The sequence below is a fragment of the Antennarius striatus genome, chromosome 15, assembly GCF_040054535.1.
Source record: "Antennarius striatus isolate MH-2024 chromosome 15, ASM4005453v1, whole genome shotgun sequence".
In the NCBI taxonomy this organism is placed as follows: domain Eukaryota; kingdom Metazoa; phylum Chordata; class Actinopteri; order Lophiiformes; family Antennariidae; genus Antennarius; species Antennarius striatus.
In genome coordinates this window covers 8,107,028-8,128,515 of record NC_090790.1, presented here as the reverse complement: position 1 = coordinate 8,128,515, position 21,488 = coordinate 8,107,028, and the positions used below count along the sequence as shown (strand labels likewise).

At 39.0% G+C, this 21,488-nt stretch overlaps 1 protein-coding gene across 2 annotated transcripts in view; it reads right to left on the bottom strand.

Annotated features, from left to right (window-relative positions):
• plppr1 (phospholipid phosphatase related 1) overlaps window positions 1–11,353 on the bottom strand; it is a 47,378-nt gene extending 36,025 nt beyond the window's left edge. For both annotated transcript variants that reach the window (XM_068334794.1, XM_068334793.1), the window contains exon 1: window positions 11,218–11,353. The gene's annotated coding sequence lies outside the window, so the exon portion shown is untranslated. The remainder of the gene's footprint in view (window positions 1–11,217) is intronic.
• Window positions 11,354–21,488: the final 10,135 nt, after the last annotated feature.

Below are 21,488 nucleotides of genomic sequence, written 5' to 3'. Positions count from 1 at the left end.
GAGGCATATTATATTGCACTGATTCCATGAAGTTGTTTCAGTACAAGAAGACATCCTTCATTATGTAGTATATTACATGGAACGGTGACCTGAAATTTGCGTCAAATAACTTTTCAAGCATCTTTTGTCTTTTTGATAGTCAAAGTGGACTTCAGGCTCGATCTGTTTTCAGATATACAGTTAAGCTTTGTGAAAAATGCAGAAATTTACAGGCTAAGCTTGTATTTACATCCCGCGAAGCTGTGATGTATTGTAATTGTCAGTGTTTGTGTGTCTGCCTGTCCGTCCGTCCCTTCGTCTACCAAATATCTTCACAACCGATGCAGATTGAAAGATAAAACAATATGCACATTACTCGGGTGGTAAAGGGGATGAAAATCAGATGAAAGCCTTGACCTTGACCTTCAGGGTCAGATTTCAACTTTTGTACACTCAGGAACCGGATAAGATAGAAAGACTAGGGAGAAGGCCAGTCTGAGCACGACCATAGATCAATTAGATATTTTCTATCCTGAGATATTTTTACATCTATTTCAGAAACCTGATAAGATAGAAAGACGAAACAAAAGACATTATATGCAGGGAGGCAAGGAAAATTAGATCACAAACTTGACCTTGAAAAAATAGGTCAAGGTCACATTTTCACTTTCATACCTTTTTAGGTACACATATCTGAAACCTCGTGACAAATAAAATGCACCAGTTACATGTTGGATCATGGGTCTTTTATATGATCCTGACCTATGACAGTAGGTCAGGGTAAAATGTTGAATTGAGCGGTGTCATGAGATGTTGAAGTCTCTGACTGCTGTCTCTGTCTTGGTCTGTGGGAAACACATCTGACAAATGCTATTTGACAGTTGGACTAAGAGCTTACTGACTGACTGGAGGCTCTGTGACAGATGATTTGAATCAGAAGATATAAGGGTATTGCACTCAATTTCAAAGAGTTGACACTACTGTTCATTTGTTTCTCACTCAGCAGAACAGCCTTGCAGCTCTGAAGAGTCAGAGAATCCCAACAATTAAATTTAAGTCAAAGTAAAGTCTCAATGCACTTCCCCGTCTTCCTGAACCTAAGGACTTCATCATTTCAAAAGACCATAACCAAGGAGCATTTTCCTTACAGTTCAAGAGCCACTTAATTATCGTCAGATGAAAGGCGGATCATAAAACCAGCAGCCTATAGACCTAGTCAGGATTCATCAGCATCTCTTTCCACTATGTCATTTGGGAATGACTTTGTATGTATTTGGTTGTTCAGACTGTGATATAGTGCTGTGAAATGTTGACCCCAAAAATATCATCTGAACAGCCATCTCTTGCTTCCAGCTGACTTGTTCTGCCTGCCTGCGATGTCTGTCAGAATGTGGCTAAACTGTCAGAGTGACTGAGTTGGTGATAAAACTGGAAGTCAAAATGAAATATTCACTATCATGGCTAGCGAGGTAGTGATGCAGACCTGTGCCCTTCTCTTCTCTACACTTGACCAGACGGGCATTGGTTATTAAAGTCTGGGAAAATCTCAGTATTTTATAGCTGTATTTGTACTGTAATGGTTTGGAGCCTTTGACCGGAAATGGAAAGTTTACATGACAAAAAACTGAACATTGAACAGTGCATGATCTTTCCTTTCTTTTTTTTCTTTTTTTTGGGGTTTATTTAAGCACATCATGACGTCAGTCAAACAAACAAAAAAGGCCACAGATTTAGCTGGTCAACTCTTGTGTTTCAACAAAATGTGATGCTTTTTAATAAAACGACTGTATCCCTTTCATTTGGAAGCCTAATGTCACCTTCAGACTTCAAGCAACAAGCAGAGACTTGAGAGAGAATGTGTTCATGCCATTCCAAGAATTTGTCTTAAACATCCTTAAAAGACAACTTATTAGATAAAATGTTTAAGCTTGATCTCCATATTATTTTTTATACTTCCAACTGCATTCAGGCTTTACAGTATTAGCAGCATCCCAATGCTAATGATTGCTAAAAGTAGCTCTAATGTTAATGTGAAGAGTAGAGAGTGATGTTAGTCTTCTAATAACTCAACTTGGGAATGAATAGGCATTTAACAAAAATATCAAAGTAGTCTCTACTGCTTTGAGGAAAAAAAATCACAAGCTATAATAAATTACAACATGGGAAACTTCATATTATTTTGCAGAGACTAACTAGGGTGTTTTTGCATTGAAAAAAAAAAACTGTTTTGATGGAGTATTCTGAATCACCAACCACTCTCTGTGCAAACCTAACCTTTGAGTTTTCACATTTGCCAAATAACTTAAACTCATTTTCTTTCTTAAAACTAAGGATTTTCATCTCATTTTGAAGTCCTCATCTGCTGCATGCAAATTATTTTAGACTGAGCAAGAGTGGTCCCATTGCGACCACTCTTGCCAACAGTGCATCTTTGGTTCTATATATAGTCCGTGTTCAGTCATCCCTTGTGTCTCCTTAAAAGCTACAGTATTTATGAGAATGTTTCCTTCTTGTGCAGGGAACAAAAAATGGCTTTTCTCACAAAGCATTTGTTATTACATCAGTTCTGTCAATGGATAATAAGTGCATTCTCTCAATGTTAAAGAGTCTGAAGATCATGCCAGAGTGGAATCTTCCATTACATCACCTGTCAGGAAGTAACTTACTCTATCCTACACACACAGTTACAACTGTGTGTTAACATGAAGTAACATCATTCTTCCTCTCTCATCTCCTCTCAGAGTTCATTCTCAGACAAGACAGCAAGTCACAGCAGATAGAGTAGTAGGTATGACAGAGTGAGAAACAGCGAGGCAAAAAACACACAAGAAAGACAAACAGAGGAGAAGAAACCATAAGGTGAAGCTTAACTCATGTTTAAAAAGATGGTGCAGTGGGAAGAGAGTTCTTTCCCCTGTTCTGGGACATACTACTTGTCATTCTCACCAAGATTTGTAAGAAAGTCTTTCCCCTCTGTTGGATCACCGGCAACCACAGTTCTAAGAACTGTATTTCTTTTTTTCAAAAGAAAGCAATTCTCATATCAGTTAAGATTTATAGAATAATTAATTCATTTTCTTTACAAGCAAAATAAGGATTAAATTTCAAGAATTTTTTTTTCCCCTGAAGGACAGAAAAATACTCATCAATTTACTCTCTATGATGTGACTGAGCTTTTTCTTTTTACTTAATGAAAGCATTAGCGACATTCGGGATCACATCCAGTTAACTCTCTGTAAAGCCATCATTGATTCCCAAAACGACTCATGTTTAAATTGATCTTGCATTCCAAGAACAATTACTAACATCCATCATATGTGTAAGGTAAGTCTTAAGTGATCAGGTCCTGAGCGTCACAAGTCAGATAATAAAATAAATTGTCTACTCATGGAAGCATTGTGAGCAATATCCTGAACTTGAAGGTCACATCACAAGATACTTTAGAAATCAAAAAGAAGTCAAAGGCCATGATTGCTTAAAGACATTGACATAAATAACAATTGAGATTAATACAGTCAAACCTGGCCTAGTGACCAACTCCACAAGGCAATCCCCTGCTCACAAATCCATTTTCCATGAGCCACTTGAGTGGTCTTCTTAGACAGGTTTTACAGGATTTAATGCCTAAGTCGAAATAGTCAAATTTTTTGTTTAATTTTAAAATCTGTGTCCCAGTTACAGTACAAAATAACTTGTGATTTTGGGTAGATACTTGACTGAAAGTGCTAAAGAAATAATTATTTCCATTACCAATTCAAATGCAACTACATGTTTGGCATCAACAGATCATGTAGAGGATATGAAAATGCCAACTACAGAGGCAAATTAAGCTGAGACCAGAAACAGTGAAAAGTTGCGTGTAAACACACAGTTGTAACTGTGTGTGTAGATAGGAACTTCCAGAAGTTCTCAAACTACTGTAAGAAAAAAGTAACATTCCCGAGAGACAGATCTTATAATACATGAGAAAGAGAAGTCAGAACGTGGAGAAGCAGCAGAGGAGCTTAAGGAGCATTGCTTTTGTTCTTCTGATGGAGTTTCACCAATAGAGATAGTAGATATTTCAAACATGTCTCGTATCAAGGGTTTGATTTAACTGCTGGTCCAACTTTCATCTTCATGTTTTTTGCCGATGAAGCAAAGCGGTATTATCAGGGAAGCTCATTTTAGCTCAATCTGCAGCCTGGATTGTGTTGGGGGCTTTTTTTGCCTCTCAGATGGATTTTTTTGTCTCAAGATTCACCGTCAATAAAAATTTTGACATGAGATCTTAAAAAGGCGATTGCTTTTATTACATTTTCATTCGAGCATCATTTTCCATGCACACTGTTCTTTCTTGAATCCTAAGAGGTTTACGATCCAAAGACATCGAATTACATTTGTTTATTGTACATCTGCAATAATAGATGTCTATAATAGATTTCTAAAATATAAATAAAATAACTATCCTATTCAGAATAAACAACTGCATACAGCAGCAATGATGAATGCTCCATTTCATCACAACAAATGCCATTGGTGAACGACTGTAGATGCTCCAGGTATATCTGCATATGTACAAATGTAAATATCTACATTTCAAAAACGCTTTTACACAAATGCTCCAAGGTTTCTCTAAATGCATGTGTGCATGCGAGTGTATTCGATATTGACTGATGCTGTGCAAGTTGTTTTTTCTCTGCTGTCTTGTCACATCTCCAAATATTCAGTCTATTTTTATATCAAAGAAGCTGTGCTCTGAGTATTCAGATATTTTTCAGCCCAATAACAACCCTCAGAATCATCACAGCTCAATCCTCTAGATCCAGAAAGAGATAAAGAAATGTTTTATGTTCTTCTTATGCTCTGAAATAACAACTTTGTGGTACCTTTCATCAGTTCGAGTAGTCGTCAAGATATTAACATTCAACTTTCGAACATTTGTAAATACAAACAACCTCACACAATGTCTGACTACAGTAGTTCACCTTTCTGCCACAACCCACACCAAGCAGCATAACTTTAACACACAGATTAAGATTTCACATGTCATGGATTGTAAACACCTTTTACTGAGGAACAGCAGACTGCATCCCCCATTAGATTAGTCCCTTCATCTTGTTCGCCAACGATCTCTCATTGGCTCTGATGATTGTCGGAGAACACAGCTTTTATTATTTCCTTTCCATACTCACGCATAGTCTCCTCCACTTATTTCTTTCCCTTTGCAAGCACTGCGTTTTTCTCTACAAATATTCTGAGATGTTTACCGGTTTACCGGTCGTTTTCAATCCGATCAGCTAATTTAGTGTTCACACAGTTACGTCAGCCAACTGACAAAGTAGTTCCAAGATTACCGTAGACAAAGTAACAGTTGTATGATGAAAAATAAGAGTGAAAAATAAGAGAGAAATACATACTAACAAAGTTCCGAAAAGTAAAAGCGACCATATGTGTGTGCACAGTGACACATGTGCACCACATCAACGGGGTCATGTAGCAGGCGTTGACAGAGGGAGCTCACTAACATTTAATGGCCAGTCTGGGGAAAGAGAGAGTTCGCCAGGGAGTTCATTTTAGCATTTTTTAATAGAAAACTTTAAAGACAGATTAGGTTGGGGCATTCATTCATTCATTCCCGCTCCAGGGTTACTGGAGCATATCTCAGCGAACTTACGGTAGAGAGGCAGGGAGCACTCAGAGTGCGACGCCAGTGCACTGCAAAGCCACATGAAAGTCAAACAACCACTAACACACCACTCACATCTACAGATAAGTTGGAACAATCAGTTCACCTGAAGCGCATGTTTTTGGAGGTGGAAAGAAGCTGGAAAAGCAAAGAGAGAACCCACATAGGGAGAACAAACAAACTCCGCAGAGAAAGGGCCTGGTACCTTCTTGCAGTGCGGCAACAGCGCTATTAACTGTCCCACCGTGCCGCAGTGGGGGCAATATATTTCAAATACAGTGCAGTTAAAACATCTGGCAGCTGTGTGAAATTAATTAAAAGAGTATCATATTGGAAATTTAATATAATAAAACTGTTTAAGAGTTTTATCTTTTGACCCATTATTAATGTATCACCCTTATTTGTTCAAGTCTGCCTGAAATGACAAAGGTGAGGTCTTTTTACTTCTGAGAATGTGATGACAGAATGCTGAACACCGTACACAGTTCCAAAAAGATGACCAGTTGACCATGTATGTTGCTAGTATTTAAGAGCCCTAAAAAACAATCCATTAATTGTTACACCAGTGCACAACAACCACCAAGTCTGTGCCTTTTCCATGACAGAATTCACTTGAATTCAAAGAATTCACTGTCATCTGACATGTACTGTGATGTGGAAAAATAATTTCCTGTTTGGGTACAATAAATCTGTGTTTACACCCTATTTTTCTGATCAGCCTGATTGCCATGTCAGGCTTACATGTCCAGAAAGACTCAACAGGTCGAGCTAAAGTTTAGTAGTGTATTTATCAATCCGTATTAATTCAAAATTCTACAAAGATACCAGTGAGACTGATTCAAAATGACACTCTGAGATTGCATTCCTCTTATGTCACTCCACCTAAAATCTATAGTCCCTTGACATTCTGACCCTTACAAGATGACTCCTTGACCATGAAAACCTATCCCTAGAATTTGGAATAGCTTTGGTGTCAATAACAGTTTGAAAAGAAAAATATTTATTAATGGTGACTATCTTCAGCATCTTACTCAATTACTTTCGAAAATTCGCTGGCTCCAAACTGAATCACAGTCTCAGATACAATTTTATGTCAGCCTGTTGCATTATTTGTTATTGTTGTTCTTATGTATTTCCTGTTATTGTGAACCCTGCGGCTGAAACAACAATGCAGCTACTGTATAGATTTTTACAGGCTAACAGCCTCCAGGGGACACTTTAGCAAGGGGATGTTGGTTTTCTGCCATGTTAAACACACAGTTCTGTAAAAAATTAAAGATACAAATTTTCAAAATATTTCTGTGTACCATCTTTCTGTTTAAATATCTCATGTTACAACACCTCGACACCTGATGCTTATAGAGACGTGTGGCCTATATGCTGTATTTACAGTTTTTCTTTCCTCTTAAAATTTTGTTGGTGCAGCTTATATTCAGGTGCACTCATAGTCTGGAATTTACACACAAACGAACACGCAGAAACAGACAGACACAGACACAGACACACACACGCACACACACACACACACACACACACACACACACACACACACACACACACACACATACACACACACACACACACATACATGTATATACATCCGAGTAGTGCTTCAGGACACCCTCACTAGTTGGATACAACGTCAGCTGAGACCGGATCTTGTTCTCTTTCACGGAGGAAAGACAAAGTGTGTGTAAGTGTGTGTGCTTGTCACTTTACGTTTATTTTCTTACTTATATATGATTAATTGTGCACAATCAAAGTATGCATGTCTATTGATTAAAAAAATATTTTTTTACAAGGCCGGAATGAATTAAAATACTTTTAGGGGAAAACATTTTTGAGTTGTTTGAAGAGGTACTGCTGTGTATGTGAGTGTATGTTTTTTTTGTTTTGCTTTGTTCAAAATACACACACACTTACACACACACAAACAAACAAATAGACAAACAGACAAACAAACAAACAAACAAGCACACATACACACACACACAAACTCACACACACATACACATACACATACTCACTCACCACCCGATCTGGAATGTCTGAAAACATGTTGTATTGGCCCCATCCAACAACGAAAAAGAATACTTTCAAAAAAGCTGGCTCCAGATGCTGATCCAGATCACCACCAACATTTAACGTACCTCAACTCTCCAAACAATATGACCAAACTCCAGTCCGAATTTCTGGCTATAGTCATGCTAATAGACAAACACACTGCAAAAAATGCTAGTGGAAATGTAACCTACTTGAGAAACATAACAAATGTCAAACCTGCAATGTAATACTCTGCAGATTGCTAATGTACGATCACTCCTGACCAAAAAAAGAAAATACAATGTTTCCTGTTCTGAATAAACAAATACATTAGCAATCCAAATGACTCTTTATTAAGTCTTTTACCACGGATTTAAAGAAAAACATCGGGGGCTCTCAGCCAGCATTGATTTTTGGCAGCAATTTCAAGTATTCTCAATTAGCCCTCATTCCCATTATGACTAATTACATACACACAAGATTGGGTCGAGTAGTTAGAGCTGCATTCTGGCACACCACACATACTTGATGCATTTATGCGTTTGAGCCAACAACAACACAGTTACCTAATATTTCTAAATTATCTAAATACGGGCAGCCAAAGTAATTGTTCTGTGACTGTCTTGTCATTGGTGCTCCTCTCTAACATATCACCTGTATGCATCGTCCTTCTCAGAGATATGGAGGGAATGCTCAGCCTCCAAAGACAGAACTAATATCACCTCAGGGCTACTCACTCTCAGGAGATGCCATGATGACAAATCTATCTCCCAATCAGGATGCCCTCTGCTCCACTACTAGAGCTAATCAAATAGCTTCTGGTGCTGTGTATGGCAGTCTGAACACGTGTATGTCTGCATATGATCAACAAGGAGTCTCTAGTGCAGCAGAATGGCAGAGTTATATTTCAGACGTGAGGTCAGAGGTCAATCCTTCCTGTAGCCTCATTACTATAGGCCCATGTGGTGAGACATCTGCTGGCATCTCCCTGTGATTATTTGAATCTGTAATACAGTACATTTGAGAAAACCGGATCGTAGCTATGACTTTTTACTTTTTTTTCCCTGTTTGTCAAGAGGACAGAAGCAGCTTTTTGTGCAGCAAAAAAAATAAAAATAACTTCAGTGGGTCTATCCTCAACAGACAGAGATAACACAAGTTTGTGTATCCACTATATTAAGCACTCACTTACAGATGCTCTGGAGACACGCGACTTTCCACTTGCACGGTCATGATTTATTACTAGCTGTGTGAAGAGGTAATCATATATGAGGGTTCAATTTCAATTTGACAAATCTCACGGGATGCTCTGCTCCTTCACAAAAAAAATCTTCTCATCCTTCAGTCAGAGATCTAGGATGATAAAACAATTGTGTTTGTGCCGTAAAATCTTCCACGTTGCAGCTTTATTGTAAAATCTGGGTTTGTAAGGCGAAATGGAGATGAGCTACAACCACAAAGACAGAACAGAGATATAGCAGATACTGTATATCAAGCAGTCAACGACAGACAGCATATTCTTTGAAACAAAATAACAGTAATGATGAGAAATAGCTCAAAGAGCAGGTGAATACAGCAGGTTGGACATCTAGAGATGTCAGTTTTAGAATTAGACGGTGTGTACCACAATCTTAAACAGGTAAAGATGACAATCAGCCAATTATCCTGGAAATACATTTCTACAAGAATCCATGACTTATAATGAAATGTCATCAAGTGTAACAAAATACTATCAGCTGTTGTCAGCTAAAACCAAAATAAAATATTTCAACAGAATAAATGTTGACCCAAATTACAAAATAGTTATAATAAAAAGCTCTAGCTCTAAAACAAAAGTGATGTTTGATGAATATTGACAACAAAATCAATCCTGATTAGTTAAATCCACCACACTGCAAGAACTACCACATCATTACTCATGCAGCTCATTATATCAGGGGCTAACATCATCCTAACATCATTGGCAGGCATGATGATGTCATTGTGGCATCAGCCTGTTTTGACATTGCATTGGCTGGAAGTGACACATGTTTTTGAGAAAGGACAAAAACTTGCCTACTATAAAAATAAACAAACAAACCCACAAAAAAAAAAAAAGGTTCCAAGCATGAGCAACATAGAATTATAACTTTTACACATTCACTCGTGTGTGTGAGATGTAGTTCGAGAGTCACACCTGCAACATACACTCACAAACACGTTCTGGATTCACACTTATGTATAACAGCGTGGTGAACTAGCTCAAAACCAAGGAAAGGCTCACCTGATACCTAGCCACCTGCCACGTGTCCTTCTGCTGAATACACTGTTACTACAGAAACAGTCATGAACGCACATGCCTGATTTAAATAAACACACCAAAAAATAAAGGTTCCAAAGAGAAACATGCACATGGATTAACCAAAAACAATCAAAGCAATAACAGATATAAATGAGAAATAGGCCAACTAATACCAACTAATGGTGAGCAGATGCTTGAAAAGTATCAATAAATATATAAAGCATGGACTTGTTCCACACTGAGGGTCCAGAAAGCATTTGGTTTATGGAGTACAGTATTTCAGCTCCTCTGCCTCTTGACTTGCAGCAGCATCTTGGATCCAAGAGTAAGATTAGGCTCTATTCATCATGTATTTCTGACCCTAATAGATACCATAGCATCTGTTTCATTAGTAAGACATCATCCATTTAACACAAAGGACCCATACCTTGACACTTGCATCAAAAATAACTTGATGCAAGTGTCATCCATTATATTCTTATTGAGGTGGTTTATTCTATTCTATTTGGTTTTCTTTCTTCTATTCGACTCTCATCTTGAAGCCAAGGCCGTGGCTGTGAATCTATGCTGCCGTTTTCTGAGCAATGATGATAGGAGAAGCAATCCGGAGAAGATGATGACACTGCTGTGCAAAATTAATTTCAAGGTTACGCTAACTCTCATCAAGCCTCTTAATAAGCATGGGATTTCAGTCTTTCTGCGCCGTGCGTGTCTTAGTGACTGGTGGGGCAGCAATCCGCCCTCTGATATGGGGTGGGGGGGGACGGCAGGGGTGAATGGAGGGGTTTGGGGGGGGGGGTACATTTTTCTAGCAGGACTGAGATACGTTTTCTCAGCAACGAGGGCGCATTCATGCAGATCTTCACCTATTCAAAAATAAAAGGCGCACAACACTGACACATATAATATTTGCACAATTCTTATTTGTAGAGACGTAATTACGCGCCAGAGGGCGGTCACTGTTGCTAGTAGAGACAGGTGTCTGTCTTAAATGCCCATATCGATTCTTGACAATCATTATAAACACTAATTCTCCTCGCACTGGCTGTGAAATCCATCCATTGTTGTCTCCGCGATCACCGATTCCTTACGCGGAATGCGACCCCCGCGTTACGACTTTACGAAGGTCCGAACTTGCCTCAGCAGAAGACAATAGCTGCACAGTCCCGTTTATTTCTCCCAGGCGTCACACACACACAAACACACACACACACACACACACACACACACACACACATACACTCACCGTGATGGGATGGAGCAGAGCAACAGAGAAAAGGAGACTCCATGAAAGGAAGAGGAGCTGAAAGGGATCGAGAGGAAGCAGGGATCAGTCCCACTACTCCTCCTCCATCGGTTCGACGGAGCGGCCGTCGGTTTGTGATGAGGATCACGCAGCGTGTGAGAATGGATGCTGGGCTTTGTCAGGGGGGGGGGGGCGGGGGGGGGCGGGGACAAGACGCGTACTCAGGTCCAGTGGAGCGTACGAAATTTTGTGTAGGGATGTTGCGTTACAAGACGGCAGTCTAATAAAGTATCTGTCAGCTCCCTCTCTAGGCTGCTAGGTCTGACAGGATCTCTCCAGTTTCTGCTTTTACATCCCTCCAATCTTCAGCCCTGGTCCCGTCCGTGGAGCTCCATCCACGCGTTCCCGCGGAAGGATGACGCTTTGATGAGTTGAGGCTTCTGCTTTTGCAGATGATGATATAGGTGTGTGGAGATTCTTGTATTTGTAAAAGGCCAAATACGAATGCATTGTTCAAATACATTCGAATTTCGTCAGTCTATTTATTTAATATCTATCTATCTATCTATCTATCTATCTATCTATCTATCTATCTATCTATCTATCTATCTATCTATCTATCTATCTATCTATCTATCTATCTATATATCTATCTATTTATCTATCTATCTATCTATCTATCTATCTATCTATCTATCTATCTATCTATCTATCTATCTATCTATCTATCTATCTATCTATTTATCCATCCATCCATCCATCCATCCATCCATCCATCCATCCATCCATCCATCCATCCATCCATCCATCCATCCATCCATCCATCCATCCATCCATCCATCCATCCATCCATCCATCCATCCATCCATCCATCCATCCATCTGTAACAGACCTTAACTGGCCCGTTACATTTATAATGACAGCGACGGCTTTATGATTGTGGGGAATGGTTGCAGAACAGGAGGAGACGCAGAGCAGATTTTTTTCTTTCTTTCCTGTAACATAAAAAGTGGGGCACATCATGTGGGGGCTTGGGTAACACTGGCATCCCCCTCTCTCCAGACCTCCAGCACGAGGATCCCCTCAATCATTTTCCCACCGAAACACAACCAAATCGCTGAATCCCAAACAACGTAACAATGAAATTTGGGGGAAGTTCATTAAAAAAAAAAAAAAAAGTAAAAAAAATTATTTATAAACTGTTAGCAGCACTCAGCGGGTCGTCCAATGTTCCAAGATCGGCGGTTTGATTCCTGCTCCCGCCCAAAAACACCCAGAGTGTGAGCTGACAGTGGAAGGTATCAGCTCACCTCCAAAGCACTGCCAAGGGACCCTTGAGGAAGGCAAGCTCACAAGCTGCTCATTTGGGCGCTCCACAAAGGCGGCTGTCCGCCAGTCTACCTCCCATTGCATGTTTGTAGGACCCCTTTTGTGTGGTTGTGTGTATTACAGGGGCTTGTACACACTAATTTGTGATTGACTTAACATGTGCATTCTTAATGTCCCTTTGGGGATTATAACACCATATGAAATTAAAAATATATATAAATGTATGCTTTATGTATTCATCTATCTATTTTTTTTAAGTTTATCTAGGATTGTTCTTACTAAGGCGGTAAAGGTTCCATATTTAATATATCTGGGCCGAGTGTGTATTTCTTTATACAGTCTGGTGTAAACATTTCATTCTTTGTTTGCCATTAGCTTTGTACCATAAAGAAAAGACATAAGTAGGTTGACAAATAACAGGGAAGTTTTTTTTTCAAGCACAATGTGTACATCAATAAATAGGAAATGTATATACATAACTTCCATTTGAATTGACTTTAAAATGAAAGACATGACTTTAAAACAGGTAACCTATATCATTATTACGTATAGTACAACAGATGATGTACTGTATATAATTAGAAGATGTAGCGTATTAGTACAGTTTAAGATGGGAAAGCAGTCAGCTCAGCCACTGAGGTGAGGGCATCCTGAGATGAAGGACAGTTACTGCATTTTTTTTAAATTAATAATAATAATAATAAATAATAAATAAATAATAAAATATAAAAATAATAAAAATAATAAAATAAAATAATAAAAATAAATAAATAATAAATAATAATCTGTGGGCATATCTGTTTGTTTGTTTCTTTGTTTCATTATCTGCTAGTGATGTTTTGGATTGTGATAGACATATTTTACTACATGCAAAAAAATGGTATGCACATCTGTTATATAGATCTAATACCACACACATCTTATCTCAGAGATCTACGTCTACAGTCTGTCTTTTGTGACCCAAGAAGTTGTGTCTTCAGCACTGTGAGAGCACTGCTGCAAAAAATGGGGCAGACACTCTAAAGTGAAACCAGTGTGCCCAGCTTTCCTACAAGACATTACAGAAGCAACACTGGTGTGTTCAGTGATCTAGATTTATGGAGCACGCTACATTACACTCTGCACTCAGGCTCCCCCTCTTCAAATCCTGGGCACCTTCATCCCAGTTCTTTCCCTCTCGTTTTCCCTCATCTCTCATCTATAGCCCTCAGTCACATTAACCAAACAGCAGAAAAACTGATGTTACTGTGAAATCAAGATATGTCCACTCAGCATCATTTACAAGTGGTGATAGTGCTGAATGAGTGTGGAAATGAGGTGGATAATTGTTGTGGTAACTGCAGGGGCTTCCATCGGCTCTTAAAATCCCAGTGGTATCCCAGAGCACCTGGGCTAGGATTAGAAGGTTGTGGGGTATAAATGTAGTAATTGTCAAATGCAGGTTAAAAAGGTACCAAAGTACTGTTGAGCAACGCATTTAACTTCTGCTTATCCAGCCAATCTATGAAGTTGCTGGTGCTGTGATGGTGGTAACGTTTCTGTCAGTGCTGTATGCAGTATGTTATAATGACATTATAAGAGTAAGTATTCAATTTTAGTAAAGATAGAAAATCATTTTTGACATAAGCATCTTGTTATCTTTTCTGTATCTGTTTTATTTTATTCATTCACAAACATTTTCAATAGTCATTTTTGTGTTAATGATATACTGATAAGTTATTTTTTTTATAGATTAGTTTTCTCTTGATTCTACTTTTACCTTTTCCTCTGGACCTGACATGTGAGAACCAAGCCTGTTGTCTGAATTATTACTTGAGAGCATTATGGTGTCATAGTCTAGTCCATCAGCTAGAAACACTAGAATAATTTGAATTAATTATTAAGCAGCAGATAAGATTAACATCTTTTTTTTTTTCCTCTATCATATCATTTTTTCAATTGCTGAAGTGAAATTAAAAGAGAACCACTTTGACGAAATGAAATAGAACATCATCACTTGAATCGGTTTTGTTAGCATGGTGTTTTTTGACCATGTGGAAAATCCAAATGTGTCTGCTGGGAAGTAGTGATGATTTATGGAGGGGCTTCCATTATTCATTCTGCTCCCATTCTAACCACTAACAGTTTAGTCTGCTTGTGTGTCTTTCAGTGATGACTTATTGTTAGAGGTTTCTTTTTGATTCAAATTCTACTTGTGTTCGTGACAGATGTGATTGATGACAATTGTTCATGGTCAGTGTGCCTTGTGGTGTCAGATAAAAATCACTTTGTCCTGAGTTAGCTGTAAAGGTAGAGCAAATTCTTTGCATTATTACACCCATTTTACACTCTCAGTGTACTCCTGAAAAAAGCACACAAAAAACCCGTGATCATCATGCTGTTTGTTATTTCATAAAGTAAGAAATCTGTTCTTCACAACTCTGGCTACATTAACATAAATCTCAATGCTTGTTGAGTTTTATAAGGAATTCCACCGTATTCTATTTTTATGTCAGCACTGTTTAGTTTTTCTCAGAGAAGGAGCAGCAGTGAATGATGGCTCATCGGGGTCATGGAAGCAAAGTGTAGCTGCTCTAGCTCCCAAGATTCTTCTTCTTGAAAGTCTGTCATGGGAAACAGATGGAAATGAAGATGTAAATATGTTGTTCATATTTTACTTTCCTTACTGATATTAATGTTAAATATACACAATTAACAAGTTGGTAATAGATCTTAGAGGATATGAATGACAGTCGCCATTGCCAAAAGTGTGACATTTAAAGATGGGGTTCAGCGGTTATGACCTCAAGAGAAACGTGACATGCAGTGAAGCATTTAGTTCATTAAACTGAAGAATTACACTGAGCAGATAGGCAGCTTGTCAGTCGATCATATGTACATAGGCCCTCGGGTCTATATGTACTGTATGTAGATAGAGAGGAACTTTTGGTCTTTCATTACATCACACAACTTGCCATGCTTTGTTATTCTGTCACACAAACTTCACACAGACTCATTGATAATGTCAATTTTCCTCACAATATATTTACAACAAAATCATGTTGGGAAGGAAATGATCAGAGCAGCACAAACCAACATGTTTAATTATTGTTTCATGTGGTATACAGTAGTGACATGCGGTCAGGGGAGGCGGGTGAGGCACAGCCTCACTTGCCATCATAAAAAAAAAGGAAAATGGAAGACATAAATTAAATGATTATATTTATCCAGTGATGTGTACAATACAGTTATTTTCCATTCAATGGAATTTCAATTTAGATTATTTTTACTCAATATCACCAAATATTCATATTTACTGAGAAGAGACCTGTGTTGAGGCACCAGCCAGTCGAGCGTGGATTGCGTAATGACTTGGCTAGCTGTGCTGGTAGCTGAACAGTGAGACTGTAAGGCTATCTCTCTATATGTCGCTACTAAAATGTTCAAACACGTTTGCTCTCTGAAATAAATTTCAAGAGTTTAGTTAATGTAAAGTATATAATGTGCAGTGTTTTTTTTCCCAACAATTGTGTGTGTGTAACGTTTGACTTGAGTTGAGCGATTGAACTGAGTAAGACACGCAGTTCTCCCGCCTCAGGGTAGAGGGGGCTGGTGATCTCAGGGATTCTTCAGGACTCCTCAGACACACACACACACACACACACATGCATACATACATACAGTATATACACACACATATGTAAAATATTAAAATATTTTATATTCCGCGCATGATGACATTGATGAGAAGTGTCAATTCAAAATACCGGTACTTCAAAAAATGAATACTCCAATCATACATATCATTAAAGGATCTGGTGACAGATAGAATTAGCATGCAATTTTAAAAGTTGAAAGGATATTCTAGGAATTGTATGGACTACCGATAACATGAAAATAGCCAACAGTTTAACTGTGAGTTTTTTCCCTCATTATATCTGTTATAAAACTCACTGACAAAAATTATGATTCACCCAAAAATATCACTTTGAACTGATAAAATGTGTTTGGATTCCTGTGACAAACTGTTAAAAGTGATGTGTCACACTGTTCCCACACAATCGTATAAATGTCTGATAAAGGCAAACCCTACATTATTAATGCAGACGGTGTGTGCTCTGTCTTCCTGCCTGCCTGGTAATTTCACTACATTTCTACATTTTGCGAAGCGAGTCATACTCACACTCTAGACCTCCCTCTTCAGCAGATTCACAGCAGCCATGACTTCTGTCTGCAGCACTCTTTTAAGTGCCTCAGTGGGTTTCTAAAGACTCTTTCTCACTCATTCTCCTCACTATAGTCTATTTGAGTAAGTGGCAGTATTTGTGCCACCATCTACCTATTAATGGAGTTTCAGCTTTCTGCTGAGGCTGCTTCTCTCTCTGTGTGTGTGTGTGTGTGTGTGTGTGTGTGTGTGTGTGTGTGTGTGTGTGTGTGTGTGTGTGTGTGTGTGTGTGTGTGTGTGTGTGTGTGTGTGTGTGTGTGTGTGTGTGTGTGTGTGTGTGTGTGTGTGTGTGTGTGTGTGTGTGTGTGTGTGTGTGTGTGTGTGTGTGTGTGGTTGTGTGTTTGTGTCTGCGGCCCCATTATTAAAGGAGCTTATTGATCGGACGGTGTTTGGTTTCTCTGTGGCTCCTAAGTGGTGTGCTCGTTTCTATGGTAACATAACAGGCCATGAAGCATTAGCCTTGACTGATATCAGTTTTGATAAGTTTCAACCTGCCATTCACATACATTTAAACACACACACACAGCCTGAAGGTCAGACAATGGAGTCGTTTCAAATGCATTACTGTCTGTCTGTTCCAAAGCCGCCCAGAGAATCACACTTTAACTGGCAAGACTAAATGTGATGAACATGCTGACAAATGCAGCTTGAAGTGATCTCACCTTATTTCTCAAAATGTTCAGACTGACCTTACACATGTCACAGTACATTCTCTCGAAGGATAGTTTGAAGGATGTCACCGTAAGGAGCATCACAATAAAAGAATTTGGCCTTCGTCCTGGAATCTCATGCTTTCTTCATTAAAAAATAGAGAATCCACACCTTGGGATTTCAGTATGACAAAGGGTTTCATTCACATTGAATAGATAGGTCTGGTGTGTGTTAGGTTGGTGCAGGAGTAATTGTGGAGTGAGGATGTACGATTCCACTTAAAGAGGATACATTTGCCTCCTGGTAACATTTTTTTCGCCATGCTCCATGTTGTATCAATTTGGATGGTGTTTAAATGTTAGCCACAGATTTTAAGGAAGGGCAACAAAGTGGATGGAACTGTGGAAGAGCGTTCTGTGCAATCTGCCTTTCGGACCCGTGGTGCACTGGCGTTGTGCCCGGAGTTTCCCCCGCTTCACGCCCCCAGTCAACTGGGATAGGCTCCAGCTCCCCGCGACCCCCCACAGCAGATGAAGTGATAGAAAATGAATGAAAGAATGACTGTCTTTGGGGCTATGCAAAAATAATGGTCAGTAAATACCTCCAGAAAGACTTAGCATCTGTGATTTAATGTGATTAAATGCAGACATCTGGAAGTGGAAACATAATGAAGCATTAATTTAGATCCATTAATTAATATTTTTATGTAAGTTCATACATATGGTTGAGATTGAGCAAATGAGCACTAAAAACAGCAACAATTAGAAAAAAAATGTCCACACACAGCCTGTATTCGGTGGGAGTCAGGATGATCTGCTGCTATAAATAACTTGGCTCAGGAGGTTGTCGTGGCAACCAGCAAACTGATGCCAGAGTGAGAATGCTCAACTCCTTGAAGAGGAAAATGCATCCAATAGAGGGATGATGCAAAATACAGGATAGGACTAAGGCAGAAAAGGAGGAGAAATAATTATATTGAGGAATAATGTGAAGAGGAGTAAAGCATTAAATGATAAGATAGAAGAGTGAAGGTTTTGGTGCATAAATAAAAATCACCAGTAGTGATAAAATAAGAATGAAGGAAGTAAAGAAATGGGGTGAAAAAAGAATTAGAATAAAATCAAGGAGCATGGCTTGATGAGGGAAGGACCAACGAGGGGAAGGAGGGCATGCAGCAGTAGAATGGCTAAGGAGGACACAGGAAGGAAGAACAGAGGGGAAGATTGAGGGAAGATGATATGAAAAAGAAAAATGCACAGAGGCAGTATCCGTTACCTCCTGCCTTGTTTTGCTCAACGTTCTTCACACTGAATACACATGAAGCCAATAGTGTTAAATTTACTTTAATTGCGTTGCGGACGGTCCATGGCTCCATTGTGAAGCCTGTTAAAGAAATTTTTGGTGTCAAAGGACTTGACTGACTGGATATCTCCAAAACAAGTCTGATTGTCCAATATCAGCGGCCATTTACACTTATGCTTCGTTGACTGTTTGGCCATTTGCACAAGGTAAAGTGGATATGGTACAGTTTTGTCTCTGCAAGCAAGCTTTGCATGACCGATCAGTGGGTTTGTTATTAATTTATCAACTTCAGCTGATCACAGTCATGATGTTAAACCAGGGATGAAATCAGGTGAGGTAAGAAATTCTGCAAAAATATGGAAGTAAGAATACGCAACACCAATTTTTGTTTTGACTCAGAGTTATGTTTACTGACCGAAAGTATTTAGCTTTGGTCGTGTTTGAATTTGTAACTTTTAAATAATGTACAAATGTATTTAAAACCCAACAATGACATTCTCCTGAACAAAGTCATGGTAATTGATTTATTCAGCTGTTTAAATATGAGGATGCAAGTCCCTACAGTCAAGTGATAAATTATAGCAGCACATTAATCAAAATCTTGGACTTTGTGCCTGCATATTTTTTCTTGAAATGCTCTTAAGGGTTATCTACGATTATATTCATTTTATTAAAAAACAAAACAAAACAAAAATAAAAACAGTTTATATAAAAGCATCCTCTGACCCCTTGGTCAAGCTGGACTGATGCTCCATCAGCCTCCATCTCCTGGACTCCCTAAAAGGCTGTCTGGTGTAATATGTGGCACACTGCTGTGCGCATTGACACTAATGCTGACATGAAGCCTTAACAGGATCACAGGGAGAGGAGGAGGTGGGTCATGGCTGGGAAGCAAGAGAAAGCAGAGATTGGGATTGATGTGCGGAAGGGGGTGAAAGGGGAGAAGGAAACGTTCAAATGAGTGGAAAATATCACCGAGGAGAGGTGAGAGGGGATTGAAGGCCAGAAATAAGGTGCATTTGAAGGTAAAATAGAAGAAAAGGGAGATATGTGAGACAACAGAGGGATGGTGGGAAAACACAGACATCCAGGGAGGATGTGGGCTTGGTGAAGAAAGGGAACGGGGTGCTGGGTGGATTAGTGAGGCAAGACAAATGCCCAGTGTTGCAGACAGAACAGAAGCTTTTCATCTTTACCAGCCATAAATCATCCCTCCCTCTCGGCTGTTTTTTTTTTTCCCTCTCTGTCTTGCTTTATCCATTTGATCATAAACACAGTTGGTGGAAAATCCTCTCTGTTGTTGTTGCATCTGCTTATATATCTCTCTTCATCTGTCATTTTCTTTCCATTTCTTCAGCTACTCCTCAGCTTGTCTACAGCATCGCTTCGGCTCTCCACCTCCATCTTTTGTTGTATACATCCATTTGAAGATAGTGAAATGGGGATTCCCAAAACAGATCTCACAAGAATGAACAATGCAGAATTAGGCAGTGAACCTTGTTTCTATATCTGTTCAAACTTCTTGCTGAAGTGAAGTATGGGAACACGATGCTATTAAGTCTTCCCACTGGTTGCTAAACTTGCACTTCATCATAACGTAATGAGTCTGAGGGCAAAGCTGAGATCCCAGGGTGATATAATGTGAGCTACATCCTATGGGTGGTAGCTTCACATATGCAGACTGGTTTGGATTAAAGTTCAGTGTCCTTTTACAATATAAGTGATCACAAAAGCCATTAGCCATGCCACACACTGCAGTGCACACACAAGGATAACAAGTTAACTATGAGGAGAATTAGTTTCTGGAAAATATTCTCTTTAGATTGCAGCTTCATTACAGTTGCTGTGGATGGTGAATAAAAGACTAATTTGACACATAACAGCCAATTCTGAAACATGAATTCCAGTTTGTTGTGATGAGGGCACATTTTTAAACCTCACTAAATATCATACAAAATGAAATTGAGGATGCAGCCCATTTACATTCAGTTATACAAGAATACTGATGCTACAACCAGATGGGGCTTTCTTCACTGCCGAAGAAGTCCTCGAAATATAGAGAAATGGACTTTGTTTATTAATGCCTATTAAGGACTATGATGTGATTATTGGATGTAAAAGGGGACACTTGTTTCCTCATGAATTATTTTTGTCTTTTGCAGATTTTAGCCTCACAGACTCATTGACGAAGCTCCAGCATAAAAATTAAAGTGAGCACAAATTTTAAATACTATATAGTGAAGTATAGTGATGCACAAATAATGAACCCGACCCTTTTTCTGACCATCGTTATAACACAACTTGCCTTGATAAAAACAAAAATATGCATCAACCTAATTTCTACTCTTTAACATTAAGCAAGTTCATCATAATTCTAATCTCATCTGAAAACCTACAGCCTGACCTGAAAGCAAAAGGAGCACCAAAAAGGTCATCCAACCTTTTCCTAATGGGACTAAACAAGTAATATCAGCAATTTCTCATGCAGACCTGAGGGTGCACTCCGAGAAAGTCAGCTGTTGGCTGGCCTAAACATTTACAAGGAAACACACACGCGCGCACACAAACACACACACACACACACACACACACACACACACACACACACACACACACACACACACACACACACACACAAGCAAATATATACAGCATACAAACTGAACACAGACAAAGATGAGCTCAGCTGCTTATTTGTGTGATTAAGTCAGTTTAAGGTGAAGCAGCCAGAATTCATCTCCATTATACGTAGACTCAGAGGGCTAAAGCTGGAGGGAACACCGTG